This window comes from Papio anubis, chromosome 3 (genome assembly GCF_008728515.1).
Source record: "Papio anubis isolate 15944 chromosome 3, Panubis1.0, whole genome shotgun sequence".
In the NCBI taxonomy this organism is placed as follows: Eukaryota; Metazoa; Chordata; class Mammalia; order Primates; family Cercopithecidae; genus Papio; species Papio anubis.
Genome location: NC_044978.1, coordinates 90,774,819 through 90,801,965, shown reverse-complemented (window position 1 = coordinate 90,801,965; position 27,147 = coordinate 90,774,819). Strand labels below are relative to the sequence as shown.

The window sequence follows — 27,147 nt, the reverse complement described above, 5'->3', positions numbered from 1 at the left end:
GGAGTTCAATAAGAGCATCTGGGTAGGGCTCAAAATGGTAAAGAAAAAGGACAGGAAAGCAGAATGTCTAAGACTGCTATCCATTTTAGTAGACACATGTGGCTATTTAAATTTAATACAAGTAAATAACATTTAAAAGTAAGTTCCTTAGTCTTACTTCTCAGTAGCTGTATTTGGCAGATAACCACCCTCTTGGGAATCACAGATATAAAATATTCCCATGATCACAGAAAATTCTTATGGATAGCACTGGTCTAAAAACTGGAAAGAACCGCACGATGACCTAATTTTTTTTCACATGTGCCTGTAATAGGCAGCTTTACACAGTAACGTAATTAGCCTAAGTAAATTGAGTATCTCAGGTATATTTTTTTGAGCAGTTTTTTATTATAACCTTCGTCTGTTTCCAACGACATTTTTTTTCTCTGTTAGACAGTAAACTTTTAAATAGACTGTTTGCTTTAGGTACTGAAGGACATGAAGGGTCATATTCTTGATCATCTTTAGAGGTTGCCCATTTGTCTCCTAGAGAAACTAGAAGACAGGATGAAGTTGAAGGGAAATGAAGAAAAAAGGGAGTAAAAAGTTTATAATTTTAAAAGAACAGATTTAAGAAACACTGAGAAATTCATAATTATTAGATTAAATTAGCTTAGATTAGAATAAGCCCATTGCGGGCTTATTCACTGTACCTTTTGTTGAAAATGGTCTTGAAATTGTGTATCACAAAATGTTAAGGCCACGTAACCACAAGGGATTAAAACAATAAACTCTCACCAATTTAATGACGTCCCAGAAAGGGAACAAAAGGAATGTCTTGTTAACAATCTGAAACAAAATTTATAAATGTCCTCATGCCTGAGACTACTGACAAAAAAGAATTGGACTTTGGAAGAAGGAGTTCATGCAGATGTTCAGTCTTTGATTTAGGAGTTACACCTGTCATTGGATCACTTACTGTATGTTTAGCACTGGGCTGGGGATTATAGCCACTATCTAATCTTTCCTATAGTCCCATGAGGTAGGTATTATTATCACCATTTAAAGGATGAAGTAACAGATTAATAAGCTTATTTGCCTTGCTCTGGAAGAAGTCGGAGTTTGGATTTGAACTCTTGATTTACAAAATAAAAAATTGTAATCTGAGTAAAGTGAAGCTTTTTGCGGAGTTCATGTAACGTGAAATCGTTCCAAGAAGCTAGGTTTTAACATTGTGTTTTAAATTTTTGTTTTTTCTTTAAAACAGTTCCAAATTTTTATTAAAGCAGATAAGCCTTTTTTCTTGAACTATAGTGATCCATGTATTTTATAGGCATTTATTGGCATACTTTATAAAGTTAGCATATAGCTTTTTAACAAGAAAAAGTAAAATATATTAGTGAGATGTTAATTTTCTACAGTTCTTCCTTGAATAAGGTGATTGAGCCATTGCTACTTCTGTCCTCCTAAATGTAAAATTATAAAACATTTAACTTAGAAGAATCTGTGCTTGCTTTTTTAAACAACAACAACAACAAAAACACAAGAGCTTCTAGTTTCGTATTTCTTCCTTAAAAGTGTCAGGTGTTTTAACTAAAAATAACACTGTTTCCACCACAATTGCACCTGATCAGGAAAGAAAGATTTCTCCATTCTGTACAAATATAAGATGGTAATGTGTGTAATGGAAATATAAACAAAATTTTATTTTATAATCTACTACCCTGTTATTGGAAAGGTTATCTCAGAAAGGAACAAAATAATGCTTTTGAAAGTTTTACACTGTGTGAATTTAGTGTATTTGAATTGCATATTACAAATGACTGTAATCTGAAATTAGAATTTTTACTTTGATGTATGGCTTTAGAGTGGTTTTCTTTTTTTACCATTGGCAGTATTTCTCTCTGTAACATTTATAGTATATGTGTCTATCTTAAGAGACAAGAAGTTTTGAATACTTACTAGATTTTATGAAAACATTTTGTTTAAGCAAGCATTTTGTGTAAATCTCTGATCTAAATTAATACAAAGTCATTCATTCACTCATATAAATACATCAGATCTCAGTTTTAAAATGTTTTTGGTAAATGTGTGAAGGCTACCAGCCAATAAATCAGCTTCTGTTTATTTTGGTCTCTTTTGATTCAGATTATAGTTAGAAGATTCTCAGTAAATGCTTATTTGATTGTAGTATGGTTACTCTATTTTATGCTTATTTGGAAATGTAAAAGAATAGACACCTGTTTTCATACCTAAACATTAAGACAGGAATTGTCTTTGGAAAATGTGGCATCTAAATCATCTTGCAAGAGAAACTATTAAATTAAAGTCCCAAAGGCAAGAAAAAATTAACCTATTTGTAATACAAATTCTATTCACTTTATTCCATTTTGTGGATGAGGACCATTTTGTGTTGCCAGGGGGGACCATAAAGTGATGCCATACAGCTTTAAATTCTCTTCCTGAAGAAGTAAGCTGTCTTCTCCTGCCTCGTTCTTTTTTTTTTTTTTTTTGTCTTTAACGTAGTTTCTTGCTTGATGGCAATTCCCATTTCATATGAGAGTCATGTAATTGTTTATTTTTATAGAACAACTCTGTGAGATACTGTGTGTTTACTTGTCTTCAAAGAAGAAAAGCATTTAATGTCTAGTTCCACATCTCTAACCTTCTATCATAATATTCACTCACATGTTGAATTCTTGGTTTATTTTCTAGCCCTAAGGTAATTTGCTAGCCCTTATTCTTTATTTCATTTGTTGTATTGATTTTTGGCTCCCTTCTAGGCTACAATCCTAAGCATACATAATTATAGGCACACTTCATTTTATTGTGCTTTACTTTATTGAGCTTCAGAAATACTGTGTTTTTTTACAAATTGAAGGTTTATGGCAACTCTGAGTTGAACAAGTCTTTCGGTGCCATTTTTCCAACAGCATGTGCTTACTTTGTGTCTCTGTGTCACATTATGGTAATTCTTGCAATGTTTCAGACATTATTATTATATCTACTTTGGTAATCTGTGATCAGTGATCTTTGGTGTTACTATCATGATTGTTTTGGGGTGCCGTTAACCATGCCCATATATGATGGTAAACTTAATTGATAAATGTTGTGTCTGTCTGACTGCCCCACCAACTAGCTATGCCGTATCCCCTACTCCCCATCTCTGTTCCTCTCCTCAGGCCTCCCTATTCCATGAGACACAATGTTTAATTTAGGCCAATTAATAATTCTACAGTGGCCTGTAAGTGTTCCAGTGAAAGAAAGAGTCACATCTCTCTCACTTTATATCACAAGCTAGAAATGATTAAGCTTATTGAGAAAGGCATGTTGAAAACAAAGACAGGCCAAAAGCTAGGCTTCTTGAGCCAGTTAGCCAAGTTGTGAATGCAAAGGAAAAGTTCTTGAAAGAAATTAAAAGTGCTACTCCACTGAATACATAAATGATAAGAAATCAAAGCAGCCTTATTGCTGATAGGAAGAAAGTTTGAGTGATCTGGTTAGAAGGTCATACTAGCCACAACATTCCCTTAAGCCATGTCCTAATCCAGAGCAGGGCTCTGATTGTCTTCAGTTCTGAGAAGGCTGAGAGGTGAGGAAACTGCATAAGAAAAGTTAGATGCTAGCAGAGGTTGGTTCATGAGGTTTAAGGAAAGAAGTCATCTTCACAACACTAAAAGTGAAAGATGAAGCAGCAGCTGCTGATGGAGAGGCTGAAGCAAGTTACCCACAAGATCTAACTAAGATCATTGATGAAGGAGGCTATGCTAAACAACAGATTTTCGGTATAGATGAAACAGCTTCATATTGGAAGAGATGCCACCTAGGACTTTTATAACTAGGGTGGAGAGGTCAATGCCTGGCTTGAAAGGACAGGCTGACTCTCTTGTTAGGGGCTAATGCAGCTAGTGATTTTAAGTTGAAGCCAGCATTCATTTACCATTCTGAAAATCCTAGGGCCCTTAAGAATGATGTTAAATTTCTCTGCTGTTCTCTGAAGATGGAACAACAAAGCCTGGATGACAGCACATCTATTTACATCATGGTTTACTGAATGTTTTAAGCCCACTGTTGAGACATACTGCTCAGAAAAAAAGATCCCTTTCAAAATATTACAGCTCATTGACAAAGCACCTGGTCACCCAGGAGCTCTGACAGAGATGTACATGGAGATAAATCTTATTTTTGTGCCCGTTAACACAACATCCATGGACGAAGGAATAATTTCCAAGTCTTATTATACATTTCATAAGGCTGTAGCTGCCATAGATAGTGGTTTCTCTGGTGCATTTGGGCAAACTAAATTGAAAACATTCTGGGAAGGATTCACCATTCTAGGTGAATTCTTATGCCATTAAGAATATTCGTGATTCATGGGAGGAGGTCAAAATATCAACTTTTTAAAAATTATTATTATACTTTAAGTTCTAGAGTACATGTGCACAACGTGCAGGTTTGTCACATAGGTATACATGTGCCATGTTGGTGTGCTGCACCCATTAACTTGTCATTTACATTAGGTATTTCTCCTAATGCTGTCCCCCTGCCAGCAACCCACCCCACAACAGGCCCCCGTTTGTGATGTTCCCCACCCTGTGTCCAAGTGATCTCATTGTTCAATTCCCACTTGTGAGTGAGAACATGCAGTGTTTGGTTTTCTGTCCTTGTGATAGTTTGCTCAGAGTGATGGTTTCCAGCTTCATTCGTATCCCTGCAAAGGAGATAAACTCATCCTTTTTTATGATTGCATAGTATTCCATAGTGTATATGTGCCACATTGTCTTAATCCAGTCTATCATTGATGGACATTTGGGTTGGTTCTAAGTCTTTGCTGTTGTGAACAGTGCTGCAATAAACATACGTGTGCATGTGTCTTTATAGTAGCATGAAAATATCAACATTAACAGGAGTTTGGAACAAGTTAATTCCCTCTCTTATGGATGACTTTGAGTAGTTCAAAACCAGTGGATGAAGTAATTGCAGATGTGGTAGAAACAGCAGGAAAACTAGAATTAGAAGTGGCACTTCAAGATGTGACCGAATTGGCTATAATCTCACGATAAAACTTGAGCAGATGAGGAGTCACTTCTTATAGATGAGAAAAGAAACTGGTTTTTTGTTTTGTTTTTGTTTTTGTTTGTTTTTTGTTTTTTTGTTTTGTTTTGTTTTGTTTTGTTTTGAGACGGACGCTCTGTCGCCCAGGCTGGAATGCAGTGACACAATCTCAGCTCAGTGCAACCTCCGCCTCCCGGGTTCAAGCGATTCTTTTGCTTCAGCCTCCTGAGCAGCTGGGACTAAAGGCGCAGGCCACCATGCCTGGCTAATTTTTGTATTTTTAGTAGAGATGGGGTTTCACCATATTGGCCAGGTTGGTCTCGAAACTTCTGACCTTGTGATCAACCCGCCTCTGCCTCCCAAAGTGCTGGGATTACAGGCGTGAGCCTCCGTGCCCGGCCTTGAAAGTGGTTTTTTGAGATGGAATCTACTCCTGCTGAAGATGCTGTGAACATTGAAATGACAGGAAGAATTTAGAATATTACATAAACTTAGGTGATAAAACATTGACAGGGTTTGAAAGAACTGACTTCAGGCTTTAAAGAAGTTCTATAGGTGAAATGCTATCGAACAGCATTGCATGCTACAGGTATCTTTTGTGAAAGGAAGAGTCAATCAGGATGATAAACTTGGTCTTATTTTAAGAAGTTGACATAGCCACCCTAACCTTCAGCAACCAGCACCCTTATTAGGTGGTGGTTAGTCAGCAACCTTCAACATTGAGGAAAGACCCTCCAGCAGCAAAAAGATACGACTTAGTGAAGGCTCAGATGATTGCTAGCATTTTTTAGCAATAAAATATTTTTAAAGCAAGCTGTGTACACTGTTTTTTTAGACATAATGCTCTTGCACCCTCAGTAGACTACAGTACAGTGTAAACGTAACTTTTTTTTTTTTTTTTTGAGACAGAGTCTTGCTATGTCACCCAGGCTGGAGTGCAGTGGCATGATCTTGGCTCACTGCAACCTCCTCCTCCCACGTTCAAATGATTCTCCTGCCTCTGCCTCCTGAGTAGCTGGGATTATAGATACCCACCACCACACCTGGCTAATTTTTTGTATTTTCAGTAGAGATGGGGCTTCCCCATGTTGGCCAGGCTGGTCTTAAACTCCTGACCTCAGGTGACTCACCTGCCTCAGCCTCCCAAAGTGCTGGGATTACAGGCATGAGCCACCATGCCCAGCCTGTAAACATAACATTTATATCTACTGGGAACCAAAAAAAAAATGGTGTGATTTGCTTTATAGGGATATACACTTTATTGAAGTGATTTGGAACCAAACTCACAATATCTCTGAGGTATGCCTTTATGTACGTACATAAGGTGTTAATCTAGATTACTCCATGAGTCTTCTCCAGCAGTAAAAACTTTTGTTGTCATTTACTTTAGTCAGCTTTATGCATTTACTATTTTTGAACAGACTTACTTTCAGGTAGCAAAGTTACTTCCTAAGTAAGAGACTTCTTATTATCAACTTTTTTTTTTTTTTTTTTTTTTTTTTTTTCAGTGTTTGCAATCTCTGAACATACTCCTGCTGTTTTAGTAGAGATGAAAAATTATTATTTTATTCTTTCATAGTAGTATCTTGAATAGATTTTTACCTTTTTATCTAGAGTTATCAAATGTTCCACAGAAGTGATGTATTTCTTTTGTGAATGGAATTCATTGGGTTTTTTTTTTTTTTTTTTTTTTTTTTACGTCCTTTACTTTTTTTCATATTATATGCCTCTTTTAGTGATTGTGTTCATTGTCCCTGAGGACTTAGCACTGGTGCTCCTTATGAACTACTGAAGATTCAGTTTTTACCAAATAAAGATAGCATTTGAAGAATATAGGGGATTCTCAACTAAAGTGTCAACTAAAAAGACATTGACAATTCCTGATGAGTTGAGACTCCTGGATTGCCATAGGATGGTGATGGCCTCCTAAATCTGTATCTTTCCATGCATTCTCTAAAAGTCCACACAGATCCACGAAGAGATAAAACCAACTAACAATATTCTGTGTCTTCAGCATAACTAGGAGACGGACTTCAGATTATTACGGAGATAAATAAATATCCAAATTTAGCCTACTCAGCTTCAGAGACCACTGCAGAAAGAGTTACGACTGCGGAGACCACAAGGACAAGAGGAGAGGGAAATGGGGAACCAGGAGCCCAAGGGTAATAGCACACAATGAAAATTACCTTTAAAAGAAAAAATTCCTACCCTAGTAGGAAAATAGTATGATCTGGTCTTAGATTAGATTCTGACATTGGCTACTCAAAAGTACATGGGACTCCAGGTGACAGGTCAAGAAAGCACCACTTTGGGGATGGAGTTGTTCACCTTTATATACTTGGTGATGAAAAGAAAGAAGCAAGAGGGAGAAATGAAGTGTTCTGTAGAAATAAGGAAACCACAAAATCAGAAGACATACTAATCACCCCACTTTGGCCTCAGTTCAGAAGAGGGAGCATTTGAACTAAAAATCCTGGGTATTTATCCCAAATTGTTGGCTTTACTGCATTCAATTTTTATGACTAGTCAAGGAAAATAAAAAATTATACACTGAATAGGAAATTTCAGATAAGGTACATACATAGGTGCTACAAAAAAGAAAGCAGAAAATAAGAATCAAAACATTTTAGCTATTAAAATTTTTCAGTCTAAGCCATCTGTGAGGCAGTTATCATTAACAGAACACGATGACCCATGTTAAATATTCTTAAATAAGCCTTTGCAGATATGAACAGAAGAAACCTTCAAGTTATAAATTCAGAAACTTAGAACCAAAGTAAACACCAGGAAGATGTAAAATTAGAGTTGACCAGAAGAAATTGAAGAAAATGACAAAATTGTTTTAAAAATTAAGACTAAATTTCAGGGTACCCAAGGAAGAATAGAGGTGATTGAAAATTTAATAAGAGGCATTGAGGAAAGAGATGGAACCAGGCAAATGAGAAGACAAAGGATCAGAGAAAAGATAATACAGAAGACAGTCAAAAAGATCCAACATACATGCAATTGGAATTCATAAGAAGGAAAACAAAATTGTGAAACAGAGATAGTATTTAGAAGTATAAGCTTTCTGAAAGTAAAAGAAGACCAGAATCTGTTTATTGAGAGGGCCCACCATATATTTGTGAACATTGATCTGAAACAGTCAACTGAAAGACATAGTGTAGGAAAATCTTTAGACTTTAAAGATAAAAATAAATACAGAGGAAAAAATCCTTACGGCCTCCATGCAAAAATATTATTTACAAAGGAAAGAAAGGCCAGGCATGGTGACCCACACCTGTAATCCCAGCACTTTGGGAGGCCAAGGTAGGCGGATCACTTGAGGACAGGAGTTCGAGACCAGCCTGGCCAATATGGCAAAACCTCATCTCTACCAAAAATACAAAAATTAGCTGAGTGTGGTCATGCATGCCTGTAATCCTAGCTACGTGGGAGGCTGAGGCATGAGAATTGCTTGAGCCCAGGAGACGGAAGTTGCAGTGAGCAGAGATTGCGTGACTGCACTCCAGCCTGGGCAGTAGAGTGAGACTCAGTCTCCAAAAAAAAAAGGAAAGAAAGTCAGATTGGCATCAGACTTCCACAGAGCAATACAGAATTCAATAGTGGGGCAGTATTTTCGGTAACTGAAGGAATAAGAATTTTATATTGAACCAAGCTGCCCCTTAAAAATCAAAGCTGTAGAAGAATCCTGTTAAAGGTAAAAGAATCCAGGGAATACTGTACTCTTATCCTTACAGAAGAATCTTCTTAAACTTGTACTGTTTAATACAGTAGTCACTCTTCAACATGGCTGTTGAGCATTTGAAATGAAGCTAGTCTAAATTGAGATGTGCTGTACATTTAAAAAACATAGCAGATTTCAAATACTTAGTACAAATTTAAAAATGTAAAATACTCATTAATAGTTTTAGAAATATTGATTACATATTAAATCTTATTTTAAAAATTTTGTGAAATATTTACAAATGCTTTGTTTCTCCTGAAGCTTTATAGGCCAGCATTTCTTGGATTGTGGGTTCTAGCTGATCAAAGTGCTTTTAAGACTTGGGCCAGTCATTGTGATATGATGGAAAATGCAGGTTAGAAGAAAATAATAAGTAAATTAATTTACTATAATATATAATATAATTGGGGTATTCAGTAGAGGAAGAGAACTTTTTTAAAAAATTATTTTAAGTTCTGGAATACATGCGCAGGGCATGCAGGTTTGTTATATAGGTAAATGTGTGCCATGGTAGTTTGCTGCACCTATCAATCCATCACCTAGGTATTAAGCCCCACGTGCGTTAGCTGTTTATCCTGATGTTCTCCCTCCCTATAACCCCCTCTATAGACCCCAGTGTGTGGTGTTCCCCTGCCCGTGTCCATGTGTTTTCTTTGTTCAACTCCCACTTATAAGTGAGAACATGCAGTGTTTGGACTGCTGTTCCTGTGATAGTTTGCTGAGGATAATGGCTTCCAGCTCCATCCATGTCCCTACAAAGGACATGATCTCATTCCTTTTTATGGCTGCATAGTATTCCATGGTGTATATCTACCACATTTCCAGTCTGTCATTGATGGGCATTTGGTTCCATGTCTTTCTATTGTGAATAGTGCTGCAGTGAACATACTCGTGCATGTATCTTTATAATAGAATGACTTATATTCCTTTGGGTATATACCCAGTAATGGGATTGCTGGGTCAAATGGTATTTCTGGTTCCAGATCTTTGAGGAATCAGCACACTGTCTTCCATAACAGTTGAACTAATTCACATTCCCACCAACAGTGTAAAAGTGTTCCTGTTTCTCCGCAGCCTTGCCAGCATCTGTTGTTTCTTGACTTTTTAGTAATCACCATTCTGACTGGCGTGAGATGGTATCTCATTGTGGTTTTGATTTGCATTTCTCTAATGATCAGTGACGTTGAGCTTTTTTTCCTGTTCATTGGCCGCGTGTCTTCTTTTGAGAAATATGTTCACGTCCTTTGGCCACTTTTAAATGAGGTTCTTTTTTCTTGTAGATTTGTTTGTAGTTCCTTGTAAATTCTGGATTTAGACCTTTGTCAGATGGATAGATTGTGAAAATGTTTTCCCATTCTGTAGGTTGTTGGTTCACTCTGATGGTAGTTTCTTTTGCTGTACAAAAGCTCTTTAGTTTAATTAGATCCCATTTGTCAATTTTTGCTTTTGTTGAAATTGCTTTTGATGTTTTTATTATGAAATCTTTCCCCTTGTCTGTGTTCTGAATGGTGTTGCCTAGATTTTCTTCTAGGGTTTTCATAGTTTGGGGTTTTACATTTAAGTCTTTAATCCATCTTGAGTTAATTTTTGTATAGGGTGTAAGGAAGGGGTCCAGGTTCAGTTTTTTGCATATAGCTAGCCAGTTTTCCCAGCATGATTTATTAAATAGGGAATCCTTGTCGAAGAGCAGATGGTTCTAGATGTGTGGTCTTATTTCTGAGATCTCTATTCTGTTTTACTGGTCTGTGTGTCTGTTTCTGTACTAGTACCATGCTGTTTTGGTTACTCTAGCCTTGTAGTGTAGTTTGAAGTTGGGTAGCGTGATGCCTCTATCTTTGTTCTTTTGCTTAGGATTGTCTTGGCTATATAGACTCTTTTTTGGTTCCATATGAATTTTAAAGTAGTTTTTTCTAATTCTGTGAAGAATGTCAATGGTAGTTTAATGGGAATAGCATTGAATTTATAAATTACTTTGGGCAGTGTGGCTGTTTTCATGATAATTGATTCTTCCTGTCCGTGAGCATGCAGTGTTTTTCCATTTGTTTATGTCCTCTCTGATTTCCTTGAGCAGTTGTTTGTAGTTTGGTAGACAACATTTTTAAAGGAACCTTAGGTTCATTATTCTAGGGTTACATTCTAAGGAGAAGGCAGTATGTAGGGTCTAAAATATGTTCTATGTACTTAATCTAAAGCAGAAAGGAGAGAACAGTATATATCCAAATATATTCTTACCTAAGAGTTTATAGAAAAGGGAGCACGGAAAAACTTGAATCTGGGAGTGAGAAAGACCATCTTAAAATCAATCTCTCACAAACCATGAGATTAGTAACAGAAACAAGATATATAACAGTGATACTGGGTGCTGTTTGCCTTCTGATATGCTCTGAAGCACCATACTTTATAAAAGGCAAAAAAGGACTCTCATGATGTGCAGTTGCCAGAAGGATATAAATCTCCATTGGTATTTGTAGTTGGTGATTGAAGCCTTGGCAGAAGATCTGGGTTTGCTAACATTAGCTAATGAATGTTACCATTTTTGCTTCTTAAGTTTGCTACATTTGAAAAACTTTTTATGTTCCTAACACAGAGAAAATGTGTAAGAGAGAAATGTGATTTGAAATGATGCTGTATGCCAAATACATACTGAAGAAGATTTGCCAGTCTCAGTATTTATAGTACCAGTACTGATTTACTATCACTAAGGACTTCACTTTAAATTATACCTAGGGAAGAAGAGACGAATTTGTTCTGCTGTGTCTTTCTAACATTATTTTTCGTCAGGGTTCCATGTCACTGCACCTATAGCCAGCTGTGTGAGTAGTCTGTGGACATATACTTGATTGAAGTTAACTGGCTTCTCTAATCGTATAAGCAGTATAAGACTGACAATGTGTCAGTCCATTTGTGCTGTTATAACAGTACCACACACTGGCTAAATTACAGATAGTAGAGATTTATATTTCTCCCTGTTCTGGAGGCTGAGAAGTCCAAGATCAAGGTGCTGGTAAGTTCAGAGTCTGGTGACATGCCATACCTCATTGATGGCACCTTGTTACTGCATTCTCACATGACAGAAGGTGGAAGGGAAGGAGAGTGAGAGAGCGAGGCAGCTCTCTGAGGCCTCTTTTATAATGGCATTAATCCATTATAAAGGCCTCACCTCATACTACTGTCATATTGGGGATTAAGTTTTAATATATGACTTTTGGGTGGTACACAACTTTTAAACCACAGCACCCAGTATGTTGTGAATGTGTTCAAGAATATAAGACATGTAAATTGGCATATTAATTGATATAATGAATTGGAAATGAATTAATATTTGTATCTGAATAAGAATTAGGTATTCTCAACAGAAAGCTAGTTTGATACAAAAGAAAATAGCTTAAAGTAATAAATAGATTAGATAAATGTGTTTTCATTATCTTTACTGTGATTGTAGATGTTTGAATTTGAAATTAAAGGCAAGGGTAGTATCATGCTACTTTTTACTTCAGTAGTACTTGAAAGTCCAAGTGGGTTGTATTCACTCTAGAACATCTAAATGCTTTCATTTTTACCTCTTTCTTTTCAGATTTTCTGAAAAGTACCCATTTGGCATTGTAAAACAGAGAAGATTAAAGTTTCATCATTAAGTATACCTTGGAATCTATGATGAGACATTTTTTGGAAATAATAAAATTTAGTGAATCATTTTTTTCTAATGTAAGAGTCTTTGTAAAATATATGTATTCTTGTTATTATAATTTATTTGTACTATATGTTAAAATTCATTTTTACACACACACTTTTGAAGCTACACATTACTAGATTAAGAAATATCCTATGTTTGTCAGACGTTTTAATAGTCATTTTTTCTAAGATATACACATTCATATTATAAATTCCAGTCATTCTTTACATACTAATTCTCATTAGATAAATATTTGTCCCTGAATACACAAAGGAGGATATAAATTATACTGAATTTCACTAGTATACTAAATGACCTTGATTCAAAGATTATAAAACTTTGTTGTATTTTCCTTCTTATAAAAAAGTTCCCTTATTATTAACGCTCTCAACAAATAATTTTTTTATAAACAAGCTTTACAGCAATAAAATGGTAGAGACTTACTACTTTCAACACTTATAAATTAATAATTTCAACACTTATTAACATACACACTATGTGTGTGTGTATGTGTGTATATATATACACACATACATATACATATATACACACACATATACATATGTATATATGTATGTATATATACACACACACACTATGTGTGTGTGTATGTGTGTATATATATATGTTCCAGGCATGGTGGTATGTGGCTCTATTCCCAGCTATGTGGAAAGCTGATGCTCAAGCATAGAAGTTTGAGGCTGCAGTGAGCCGTGATTGTGCCACTGTACTCTAGCCCGGGTGACAGAACAAGACCCTGTCTCAGAAAGAAGAGAAAGGAAAATAATTAAAGCACAGTTTCTTAAAAAACAAAAAGATTTTAAACCACAAATTTTTTGCCAAATTAATAAGTGTTGAAAGTAGTAAGTCTCTACCATTTTATTGCTGTAAAGCTTGTTTATATAAAAATTATTTGTTGAGAGCGTTAATAATAAGGGAACTTTTTTATAAGAAGGAAAATACAACAAAGTTTTATAATCTTTGAATCAAGATCATTTAGTATACTAGTGAAGTTCAGTATAATTTATATCCTCCTTTGTGTATTCAGGGACAAATATTTATCTAATGAGAATTAGTATGTAAAGAATGATTGGAATTTATAATATGAATGTGTATATCTTAGAAAAAATGACTATTAAAACGTCTGACAAACATAGGATATTTCTTAATCTAGTAATGTGTAGCTTCAAAAGTGTTTAAAGCTACATTCAATAAGGCATTGCTTTTGCCACCAGAAAATTGTTTACACTTACAAGGTCATGTTATATCAGCCTTTAAAGTATATCTATATGCCTTTAAATTACTAAGTATTCATTTATTTGTTAGTTTATATTCAACCCTGAAAACGTGAACTTAATTGCTTATGATTTCAGTTACTTTAAAAAATGTAGTTTTACACAGATTCACATATTGAGTGCATGATGCCAAGTGAATTTTGGTATTTCAAGATTTAATAATATATGAATAGAAATTTTTAATAAATTAGTACAAAATTTTTAAAATACTTGGCCTTAAAGACTGTTTTTTGGCCCTAGAGGAAAAGAGAAACACATTTAACTGGGAAAAGAGGTAATTGAATTGGAAAGAATTTTGAATGAATCTTAATTCACACAAATCTGTCATTTATCCATTATGTTAAATTGTGTGGTTCATGGTCATTTTATTCTCTCTTAAATCTCTAATAACTGAAGAAATGTGAATATTTCATGTTTTTAGTAAGGTAGGGTTGAGGTATAATTTTCTAGGGTAATATATGTATATACATATGTATATAATGGGTTATATAATTAAGAGTCTTATTTGAGTTAACTTTTTAAGAAAGAAATTCACTTACTAAATGTAGGTCGGCTCATTAGAATATTTGGTGAGTATTCAAACAGAATTGAGCTCATACTGTTGTGCTGTGTCATACTGCTATTAAATACTTAGTTTAACGTTTAACATAAATGTTAAATACTTCATTTAATCAGAGATTGGGAGCATTTTATACAGTTATATCATGCTTTGATGAGGTAAGATTTAGACTACACACCCCTCCATCTTCAGGTCTCATTCATTCATTTATTCAACACTTAGTATTTATTTATAAATGAAAAAGGCATATACAAACAATGAATACACATTGTGCCAAACATTGTGCTATCTCCCAATAATTACAGAAGCTTATTTCTTTCGATCAGTAGAGACTGATCGATAAATGTTATATTATAATTTATCATAATAAGTGCTATCATAGGGGAATGTTCAGTGTCTATACTTGATCTTAGCCAGACGGCTGAGAAGCAGTGAGGTACGTTCAGTATCTAATGGGACTACATATTTACTGACCTTAAAGTAAAAATTGTGATGTCAAAAAGGAATAATCATAAAATAATGAAGGGCAAAAGGAAATGATCTGACTCTAGTACTTAATTCAGCTTATTAAAAGTTCAAATATTTGATTTTTGATTGAATTGGTTCTTTAAAAAATTGTTTTAGAAGACCCCAGAAGTACTGTATGTAAAGTAGAATGAACTAACTTATATTGTATTATGCTCTGAATTACTCTGATAACATGCATGCTGATGTTTTTGGATCATGTACCAGTCTTTGAATAACAAGTTCTAGATGTATGCCAAATAGTCCACTAGCCACCAAGCCACATGTGGTTATTGAGCACTTCAAAGGCAGCAAGTTGAAATTGAGATAAACTATAATCTCAAAGACTTATTGCTAAAAAAAAAAAAAAGATTTAATTTTTATATTGATCAAAACTTAATTTTATGTGTTTCTTTTTACCTTTTTAAATATTGCTGCTAGAAAATATAAAGTTATATATGCAACTCACGTTATATTTCCCTTGGACTGCAATGGCTCAGACAAATGCTTCTCAAATTTTAGACTGCATAAAATTATTTGGAAAGATTGTTAAATTATAAATACTTAGGCCCTATCCCCAGAGATTCTGATTCAGTAGTTTTGGGGTGGGGCTCAGGAATTTGCATTTCTAATAATTTTCTAGAGGATGCCAATATGCTAATTTATGGATGGCACTTTAAACCATAAGGTTTTAATGTAGACAGTATCTTTTCAGTGGGTTGAAAAGAATGCTGCCTAGAATGAATCAAAGGCAATACCAGTTTTCACACAGTCTGTTATCTGGTCTAATCTGTAAATAAGATACTGTCATACTGTCTAGAGGAATATAAATGTAAGCATTTTGCTAGGCCTCTGAAGAAAAAATGCAGAATTTTGTCAAAGACCATAAGTATTTTTTAAAATAAGTATGTGTTTGTTGTTGTTATTTCTTATAAAGAGAAAAGAAAATAACTCTTTGTAAAATGGGAAAGTAAAACCTAGTTTGTCATTTCCAAGACAACAGAATTTACTTACATTCTAAGCAAAGGAGGGGGAGAACGTTGTAGGAAAAATCTTACATACCTATGAAAGTCCCATTGTGTGTGAAATTAGAGAGAGAGATCTTTCATTTAAAGTATTTGCTTTTTCCTATTTTCTTGTCATAGATACATATGGTAAGAAATATATATGTATATTTATGTGTGTGTGCACACGCGTGTGTATGTTTTGAGACAGGGTTTTGCTTTGTTACCCAGGCTGGAGTGCAGTATTGGGATCCATGCTCGCTGCAGCCTTGAACTCCTGCACTCAAGCAGTCCTTCTGCCTTAGCTTCCTGAATAGCTAGGATTGCAGGCATGCCTCACCATGTCCAGCAATTCATTTTTACTTTTTGTAGACATGGGGTTCACTATGTTATCCAGGCTGGTCTCAAACTTCTGACCTCAAGCAGTCCTTCTGCTTCAGCCTCCCAAACTGTAGGGATAGCAGGCATGAGCCACTGCAGTTGGCTTCATTTTTATGTTCTTAAAAACACTTAAGCAGGGGATGATGAAATTGGAATGAGGAGTAAGATAAGGCAGCAAGAAGTCAGAGTGACAGGAGGAAGAAGATAGAGGATAGTAAATAATGGAAAGCAGTGAGGAGATAGATGATTTTACTAAAGTTGGGGAACAAGGCTTATGGTTTCTTCTACTATGATACTTGTAGACCTGTTTAGCTACTATTCTCAGGGCCAGGGAAAGCATTTTAATGATAGTATCGTCTAATCTTACAATTCATAAACACCTTAGTAACCCAGTCTCCAGCTAATAATTCTGTCTCATCCTTACCAAATAGTTACTCAGCCTTTATGAAGAAGGAATCTTCCATCATTCTTTATGAGGGGATCTGTTTCATTTTTTCATAGCCCTAAGACTGGAAGACACTTTTTAATGTTGATCCCTAATCTTCTTTCCTTCAGTTGCTGCTCATTGGTCCTATTTCTAGCTCCTGGATAAACATACAATGTGCTTTCTCCCTAATAAGTCCTCTATACTTGGTGATAACTGTCATATTCCTTATTTCCTCATTTGGCCCTCATATGATGACAAGGAGACAGTAGATGGTAGAGCAGAGGTTGATACTATTTTTTCCTAATACTTGTGTGGTATGTTTGTGTTCTTACTTGGAAATATTTGTTGGAAGGGCTAAGATGATCCTTTTTCTAGGAGCAGTGGTGTATTAGGGTTCTTCAGAGAAATAGAACTAATAGAATATGTGTGTGCGTGTGTGTATGTGTATGTTTGTGTAGCTATATATAGATGTATAGATATATATGTAGAGATAGATAAGTATGGGCAGTGGGGAGAGAGATTTATTTAAGAAATTGGCTCATGCAAATATGGGGGCTGCAAGTCCAAATCTGCAATGTGGGTTGTCAGGTTGGAGACCTCGGGAAGAGCTGATGCTGTAGTTCATGTCTGAAGACTGTCTGTTAGCAGAATTTCCTCTTCTTTGGACAAGGTGTGTTGTTTATTCTATTCAGTTCTTCAACTGATAGGGCAATGCCTGCCCCAGTGTCCTACATAAAGGGCAAATCTGCTTTACTGAAAACCTACTGATGTAAATGTTCATCTTATCCAAAAACACCTTCACAGAGACATCCAAAATAATGTTTGGCCAAATGCCTGGGCACTGTAGCCCAGCTAATTGATACAAAATTAACCATCAGAAGTGGAATATACATTTCTGGGTATCAAGATGGATTGTATTGTACAATAGTTATATGTTGGGATAACTGCTAGTGAGGAATACCTTAGCATTAGAACTTTACACAAAGAAGCTACAGTTGGGCCTGATGTGTTAGCTCACACCTATAATCCCAGAACTTTGGGAAGCTGAGGCCAGGAGGATCTTTTGAGCCCAGGAGTTCAAGATCAGCCTGGGCAACATAATGAGACCTCATCGCTACAAAAAAATTTAAAACATTAGCCAGGCATGGTGGTAGGTGCCTGTGGTCCCATCTACTTGGGAGGCTGGGGTGAGAGGATCACTTGGGCCCAGGAGATTGAGGGTGTAGTAAGCCATGATCATGCCACTGCACTCCAGCCTGAGCGACAGAGCAAGACCTTGTCTCAAGAAAAAATAAGAATCTATAATTGATTTTACTGAGATTTTTCATGATCACGACCTACTTTTTAATCATTGAAGTAAACCTCACAAGGAGGCTCCAAAAGGCAGAGAAATTGGGTGGTTGTTTTGTTTCTTAAGAGATATAAGGAATCATAGTCTAGGTTTTAGCACACAATGTTCCATGAGGTGAGTTCATTTTAGATGCTTATAATTTTCTTTTCCATGGTTGGTTATACATCTTTTCATTGTACTAAAGGAGCAAGCAGAATGTTTTTATTTGGCTCATAGTAACTTAGTTATGGATTGATTATATTTTCATTCTGATGTGTGCATGTGGGAGGGATAATATAAAGGCAAGGTAATTTTCTGCAATGATTTCTGAAAGCTTAAAGAACATTTTTGCATACATTTGCTTATGAAAAAACTATAATCCAAGACCTGATTAGCTTAATGCAAAGTAAAAAGTTTAGTCTCTGCATGAGCTAGTAACTGGTAATTATATGAAAAACTTCTATTCTTAACTTCAGAAAAATCAGGGTTACTTGGTGAGAGAATCTTACCAAGATGCTTGATGAGAGAATCTTAAAATATAAGACAGTCTCTTTGTGAACTCAATCCTCTTTCCCTTAGGAGTAATTGTAACTATGACAACATCAATACATGTAACTTGCTTCATCTTTAGTATTCCCATAGCAGTTTATACATCCCTCCAATTGAACTTACGTCAGTGTGTATTCATTGTTTGTATATGCCTTTTTCATTTATTCTGTTATAACTCTGTAAGAGGAGGGATGCAGTTCTATTCAACTAGCATGAATTGTGTACCACTATGCGTTAGTTGGTAATCTTGCCCTGGAGAGTTTAGTGGTCTACATAGATAAGTAATATATAAGTTTTAATATAGTATAATATATTATATAATGGAGCTGATTACAAAGTGTTGTAGAAACAGAGAGATGGATTCAACTCACATTTTTAAGAGTCTTTCAAAGTGTCACAGAGGGGATGACATTTTATCTGGATCCTGATGGGTAAATAGACATTTTATAGGTATATTGTTGTCCTTTTCCTTCTACCTAGCTTTTCTTCAAATCTTGGATAATACCAGTCATCTACTTTTTACAGCTTCTCAATACTGGTAGCCTTCAACTGTTGGCCAAAAAATTACTCAATGGTAGAGAATGTTGCTTTTAGAAATTTAGTGTCTGTAGTTTCAGCTGATAGTGCTTTTACCTATTCCTTGCTTGTAGAATGCATTTTTCTTTTTGTCTTAGAATATGCTTTATTGTCCTTAATAACTCAGCTCAAATGTTATCTTATTTGGAAACTTCGTGATATTTATACATCTTTGATTGTTTATCATTATAGCTTGTACATAGCCTCCATAGTGGTATCAATCACATTGAATTGTGATAATTTATTAACCTCTCTCTGTCTCTTACTGGACAGTTAGCTCTCTGAGGATATGATTTGTGTCCTCTTTATTTTTATTCCCAAGATAGTAGCGACTCAGTTAAAATACACTTTCCTTGGATGATCTCGTTCTCTCCATGTCTTTGACTACCAAATATGCTCTAACAACTTGGAAACAATTACAATGCTGTGTGCGAGTACTGAAGTGGGGGTAAGTTTGATAAGCAGAACCAAAGAATGCTGAATTTTGAAAACACAATGTATTTTAACCAGCTAAATGTGGGGGCCTGAGGATTATGGGAAGAAGAACATCCTAAGCAAAGGGAGAGCATGTACAAGGTCATAGTGGTGAGAAAAGAATCTAGTCCATTAAGAAACTGAAAAGCTTGGTATGGCTAGGAAAAAAGGTACATGCAAAGGAGGATCAAGGATCAAGAGGTGAAAAATGGAAAGGGCATAAGGGATCATATTATGAAAGGACTTTTATGTCATGCTAAACATGATTTTTTACTTGAAAAGCAAGTAAAAATCAGATTTGTGTTTTAAAAAGATCAGTGTGGAGACAGTGTGAAAGGAACAAAATGTTGGCACACCTAATTACCAGGAAAGGTGATCTGTTGACAGTGATGGAGAATATGGCATATAGAGAGAGTAATAAATGTTTAGAGTGTAGGAATATGGCGTACATAGAGAATAATAAATGTTTAGAGTTCCAGGGCCTAGGAAATGTGAAAGGAAAATGACCAAGGGTGAAAGGATAACTGAACAATGTTGAAGGGTCCAATTAAGATTATAAATTATGAATTTGTAGTGATACCAGCTAACATATTTAATAACATAATTTACTGTTTTAAAATCACGGAACAGGCAAAGTATATGGCTAGATTTGTCCAGTGCTAGAATTTAATAGCAAGGTGAAATAAATAGATAGGGTTTGGGGTACTGCAGTAATACTAGAGTTGTTGAAATCATTGGTCTTTTTTTTTTTTTTCAGTGTAGGTAAGCATGACTTGAATTATGGAAAGAGGGCTGATAGGGAAAGAAGGAGGAGTTGAAAGAATATAGGTTTCAATGAGGCTTAAAAAATGTTTAAGAAGTATAAAAGACATGGTAGAAGAGAAGACTAATCAGAAAGTGATTTCCAAATAAAAGCTTTCAATCATAGGGTAGTTCTACCTATGATTATAGGCTTTGGGTGTGATATTGTGATGGATTGTTAAAGAGCAGTGGAAGTTATTAAAGTCAGGGAGTGTGAGGCCAAGTTATTAACCACTCTGTGTAGATTCAGAGTTGTTCAGGACGATGGCAGGAGTTGGAGGGGAGAGACAAACTGGAAGTAAGCTCCAGTGTACTGGAGGGTTGTTGTGGTACTAATGATGAGAATGGGGAAAATATGTTACCAGATGGTAGAGGTTGAAAAGAGAGAAGCTGTCTTTGAGTGAAGCCAGAAGACAAAATGTCTCAGATATTTTTGAGCTAAGAAAATACAACTTCAGCTCCAAGCCTGGGTCTTGGGGTAGAAAGTGGAGAAAAGAGAGTTGAGAAGTTTTTCATGAGAGTACTTCAAGGGAAGTCTCCTGAGAAGAATTAATCTAGCTAAAAGTGAAAGGTAGGGCCTAGAGTTTTGTGAGTGTCTGGCTTTAAGAGATTCAAAGGGTACAGTAAAAAGTGTTCAAAACTAGGTCTGAGGGGAAAATTCCAGTGGAAGGATGCTGCTATAGGGTGGGAAAGTCTTTTATTGACTGTCGTGCAGTTAATCTTTTCCCAGTTGCTTTGCTCTGTCCGTATGGTTTGGGAGATTGTGATCTGTTTTGTCATTATAATCTTTTCTTTTCCTCTCTGCTTGGGAGGGTGAATTCTGGTTTGACTATTATTTCCCTCTTTGTTCCCCTAAATTAGGTACTGTTAAGGGGCCTCCATCACACTTTTTTACCCTTATCATTTAAATAAGGCCAGCTTGTGATACCATGCATTCCCTCTTACCTTAGAACATCTTGCCTTGGCCTTTCCCCGTGCCAAATTGTAGGATTTTTACAATTTCAGCATTTGTCTTAGGTATTAGGGAGATCTAAGTAATTACTCTAGTGCCATGATATTTAGTAAATCCAGGATCAATATGAAAACCTTTCAGCACTCATGTTAGGCTGCTGTGTATTACTGTATCTCCACAGTCTACAAAGAACATTATATGTTTTTAGAACACAGACATCTCCAAATTCAGGACTAAGGTCATATTGCCAGTCTGGCTTCTACTGTCATGGGGTAATTAGATGTTAAGGTGATAGAGTTGGAGGAGGAGGAAGTATGGGAGTGTAGTGAAGAATGGGAACTAAATGCAGTTTTTGAAGACGAGGCTGAACTGATAGATGATTGTGAAATATTGCATGTGGGAAGAGTTTTTGACATCTGCAAGATTCTGCAAACCACACTAAGTGTCTTTATTCCCTAAGCTATCATGGAACCTTAAGTAGCCACAGGAGTCGTGCCTTAGTGTGGGGTGTGGAGAGGGAGATAGTTTTTTGGTGAGCATCCTAGTGGTTTTAACAGATGTGATGCTCTGTGCTGTTACCTCAGCCCTAATATTTGACTATGTTCTTTTTTTTTTTTTTTTTTTTTTTTTTTTGAGACAGAATCTTACTCTGTCGCCCAGGCTGGAGTGCAGTGGTGCAATCTTGGCTCACTGCAACCTCTGCCTCATGGGTTCAACCGATTCTCGTGCCTCAGCTTCCCGAGTAGCTGGAATTACAAGCGCATACCACCACACCCGCTTTTTCTTATTTTTAGTAGAGATGGAGTTTCACCATGTTGGTCAGGCTGATCTCGAACTCCTGACCCCAAGTGACTTGCCGGCCTTGACCTCCTAAAGTGCTGGGATTACAGGTGTGAGCCACCATACCCAGCGATATCTGGCTGTGTTCTTGGACGCTGAATGTAGCCACTCTGGATAGATACTTTGCTTAGTCTAGCTTAGTCTCTAATACCTTTCATTTTAGCATGGGACCTACAAAAGGAAAGAGTACAGAGATCCTCAGGGGATGCGTTCCTAGACCCACAGTGGATGCCTGAGACTGTGTGGGTGGTTCTGAACCCTCTATATACAATGTTTTTTCCTGTACATACATACTTGTGATAAAGTTTAATTATTAGGCACAGTTAAAAGAGTAACAACAATAACTAATGATAAAATATAATTATTATAACAATATACTGTAATGAAAGTTACATGAATGTGTACTCCCTCTCTTCCCCCATCTCAAAAATACCTTATTGCACTGTACTTAACCTTCTTGTGATGTGAGATGATAAAATACCTTCTTGATGAGATGAAGTGAGATGAATAATGTGGGCATCGTGATGTAGCATTAGGCTGCTGGTGACCTTCTGGGGATATGTCAGAATGAAGGTCACTTGCTTCAGGTGATCTGAGACTGTTGAGCCATGGTGATGTTGATGGTTGGATTTCAGGAGCAGATAATGTTGATGTCTATGTCAACGACTAATGGACAGGTAGCATATACAGCATGGATAAAGGACAAAGGAATGAGTCACGTTCTGAATCAGGTGAAAGTGTAAGATTTCATTATGCTACTCAGAACAGCATGCAATTTAAAACTTATGAATTGTTTATTTCCAGAACTTTCCATTTAATATTCTCAGACCACAGTTGACTGTGAAAATTTCCAAAACCATGAAAATGAAATTATGGAAAGTAAAACTGCAGATAAGGGGCAACTACTGTAGTTCTCTGGGGAAAATGAGGTTCTGGAACCATGGCTGATCATCATGCAGGTTAGGCTGATAGAAACCTAGAACAGATTAGGTGCCTCTGTACATTAAGTATGTTGTGGAATTTTTGTCAAAATATTAAAACTGCTTCTATACATATCTGTCTCCCTTACTAAACTATAAACTCTCTCAGAGCAGAGTCTGTATCTTGTTAGCCATTTGCTTAGCATGTGCTAGGCACTTAACTAAGTATTTAATGATGAGTCATTGCATGAATCTAGTAACTTTCTTTTGAGTGGCTAACCTCTCAAAAATTAATAATGTAATTGAAATGTATGTGTAGTGGTAATATATCATATTCCCTCATTAGCATGTATTTCTTTGAAAAAGCAAGAAATTTTCTCAAGAAATATGGTATAGGTTTCCTCATACTTTTTATGATGTATTAGTTTACTGGTAGTTTTTCAGTCTCATGTGTATTTTAAAAGCCATTATAGTCGACTGTTGGAAAATTGGGTTTTGTGGCTGGGCATGATGGCTCACGTCTGTAATCCCAGCACTTTGGGAGGCTGAGGTGGGCAGATCACTTGAGGTCAGGAGTTCAAGACCAGCCTGGCCAATGTGGTGAAATCTTGTCTCTACTAAAAGTACAAAAATCAGCCTGACATGGTGGTGCATGCCTGTAATCCCACCTACTCAGGAGGTTGAGGCACAAGAATCACTTGAACTCGGTAGGCGAAGGTTTCAGTGAACCAAGATCACGCCACTGCACTCCAGCCTGGACAACAGAGTGAGACTGTCTCCAAAAAAAAAAAAAAAAAAAGAAAAAGAAAAATTGGGGTTTGAACTACACAGGTCCACTTATAAGCAGATTCTTTTCAATAAAAGTTGCACCAAGTGTGCCTGCCTCTCCTTCCATCTTCTCCACCTCTTCTGTCCCTGCTACCTCTGAGCCTGCAAGACTAAGCCCTCCTCTTCATCTTCCTCCTCATGGTATGAAGACCGTGAGGATGAAGACCTTTATGATGATCCACTTCCACTTAATGAATAGTAAAATATTTTGTCTTCTGTATAATTTTCTTAATAACATTTGTTTTTCTCTAGGTTACTTTACTGCAAGAATATGGTATGTAATACATATACAAAATATGTGTTAATTGTTATGGGTAAGGCTTCTGGTCAATAGTAGGCTATTAGTTAAGTTTTGGGGGAGTCAAAAGATACATGCAGGTTTTCGACTTACAGGAGGGAAACTCTTGTATTGTTTAAGGGCCAACTGTATTTAATTTATTTACTATTTTATCAGCAATAATTAAATCCAACATATATACTTACTCGTTTTTATTGGTTGACTTGGTGGCCTAAAGTATGTTTCTCTTTTTAGATTAGTGTTGATGGGTTTTGTGTTTTTTGTAGCCAGAGTATCTTGCGAAGAGCTGTTTGAAAATGTTTACATGATTCTCTTTTTCTTTTCAGAATGATTCAGTGCGGTTGTAGTGCTAGATATATTATATGGAATTGTCAGCAGTTTACCGGTTGATTCTTTATTAGTATTCCTCATGTCTTAAACAAAAATGAATAATTGTTTATCTTTTCTCAAAGTCTCTCATCTGTTCAGTAACAATCACAGTTTTCTCTGACGGTCTTGTGTTTTACTTTTTCTTTTAAGTGCTTTGGTTTGATATTTCTTTCATTCATTTCTTAGAATAGAACTTAACTCTTCCCTCTTCCAAACATACACTTTTTAAACACTGAACTTCCTCAAAATACTTCATAGTTAGCACAGCCAGTATCTTAGCCATCCTCCCCAATAAATCAAAAACGTCTACCAAAAGTTACATTCATTGTCATTTCAGCATTAGGCCATCTTTTAACCTTTGGGTAATTAGTATCAAATTTCTACTTGATCAGTAATGTCTCCTTTTTTTCTTCCCCATTCCCAACCCCTTTCTTGAACCTCATTTGGTAACTGTTGAATTTCTTTCTAGGATTATACTTGAAAGGAAATTGTGATTTATTCCCATTAAACTTTAAAAACTTTTCAGCTTTGCTTAAACCAACATGATTCTATTTGGATTTGCTTTCTTTTTCACTACAGATCTTAATCACTTCTGTTTTTTATGCCCTGTGTTTCTACATTTATTTATTTTTTCTTTATTAATACTTAAATTCTTTCCCTCCTCAGCTCCGGCACCCGTTTCCCTTCCTTTTCTTGCTTACAACCCTTCTCCTTTGGGGAGGTTATAAGATTAGAGTGAGATGACCCTCAGCTCCACTCACTAGGTTACAGGAGCCATACTAATTATACAGATTAGTTTAGTCATGTGAGCTATGGTGGTTTTGGTCTCTTCTTTTTTGGAGGGTAGGTGGAAGAAAAGATTTTTGTGTTGCTCTGAATTGTGTGTTGTGTGTCTGTAAGAGCTGGAATTAGTATAGTCGTTTTTCTACTGTGGTATAAGCTAGTCTGATGACAGTGCCACACACAGACGAGGAGAAAGTTGAGAAGATCTCAGAGAAATGAGGCAGGAGCCTTGATTAACCTGTTTACGAAGCTCCTTCTACTTCTAGACTTTACAATGATGTGATCTCTGAGCTAATAAATTCTTCTACTGCAGCACAGTACAGTAGTTTCTGTTACTTCCAGTATATCCTAACTGGTATATACAAATAGTAACTTTTTTTAAAAATCTAAAGTACAGTGAGCATCTTGTTGGTGAGCCTAAATAACAGAGAGAGGCTCTCTTAACGGAAATGATATTTAGGAATAGGGCATTGCCATGGGAATACATGTGCCATGATAAACTATGTGTGTTTCAAGGAAATAAAGGAAAGCAAAGATTTTTAATAGAAAAAAATGAGGAGGATTACATAATTGTCTTGGCTACAAGGATCAGTAACAAGGATCACACTGGTCTGAGGTTGGACAGGCAGTTGCTGGGCAGATGTCTTTCCAGAAGTATTTTTTGTGTAAGGTTGTGATGGCCTTTGTGTAAGGTTATAGTTTTTGAAGAATGTTTTGTGACAGTTTTTGTCAGGCATTTATGCATGAGAACCCTATTTTCATGGTCTTTCCTAACTCTGTTTGTTAGGGTTTTTTTGGTTTTGTTTTTAACACAAGTGACTCTTGATTCCAACAGCTTTCATTTTCTCCCTTTTGATCAAGATCTTTCTCTGAAAGCGTTGATGATCAGTCTTCCTGTAATTAGGTTTTGATTGTCCCTTGGTGCTGAGATGGACTGGTTTGGTCCCACATTGGAGAGGGTGATTGGTGACTAGGAATCAGTGTTAAAATTCTTATAGCCACATTTGAGCAACAAGGGAGGTTAAAGGTGAGTGGCTCTTGGTCTAAGCATATCTGGAGACCATCATTAAGTTTAATTTTGTCTGTTTTGTAGGTGTTTGCTGTCATCTCAAAGTGCTGAACTAGTATTATTTTGTTAGGAGTTATACTTCTGCAAAAATTTAACAAGTAACAGATACAAAATTTAAGAAAGGAAAATTCAAAGTAAAATTCATAATAATATGGCAATCCCAGTTTGCATAATGGTTTTGAGCCATGAAACCTAACGTAAAGACAACTAATTAAATTATTCCAATGGCCATAGAGAATTCAGTGAGACCTATTGTAACCATATGGCCTGTTTTCTTATTTTACGTATATGGGGTCTCAGCTTTCCCATAGGAATTTATCCAGTTACAGCATGTGATATTAGCAATAGCACAGGCATTTTCTTATTTAACCAGTTGATACAAAAAGATCTCTTAGGTTGCATTCTTTCAAACTACCAGCAGAAGCCACTGATTGTGCAATTTCAGTTATGGCATTCTCCTATCAAGTGAAAAAAGTAGCATTGAGATGGATAAGAGTCTTATTATTAAAGTCTTGTTCCAGCACCTTGGGAAAAGCTGTCTACCGTGTAAAAATGTCAACTTCTTATCTTGGTTTGTAGTTTGAATGTCTCTAGTTAGGGCATCAGGTGGTTTGGTGAACTTCCCATGTGACTTGTACATCAGGCCCAGAACTTGTTCCTTCAGATCCATCTAGTTTCAGTTTATAAAGCTTTAGGAAAATTTAGGATTCATTCTAGTCTATAGGTAGATAAGAACTATTTTAAGACAATG

The 27,147-nt window shown here is 36.0% G+C and overlaps 1 protein-coding gene across 10 annotated transcripts in view; it reads left to right on the top strand.

Moving 5' to 3' along the window:
* RAP1GDS1 (Rap1 GTPase-GDP dissociation stimulator 1) overlaps positions 1–27,147 on the top strand; it is a 172,909-nt gene that overhangs the window by 32,362 nt on the left and 113,400 nt on the right. The gene's annotated exons all lie outside the window — the stretch shown is intronic.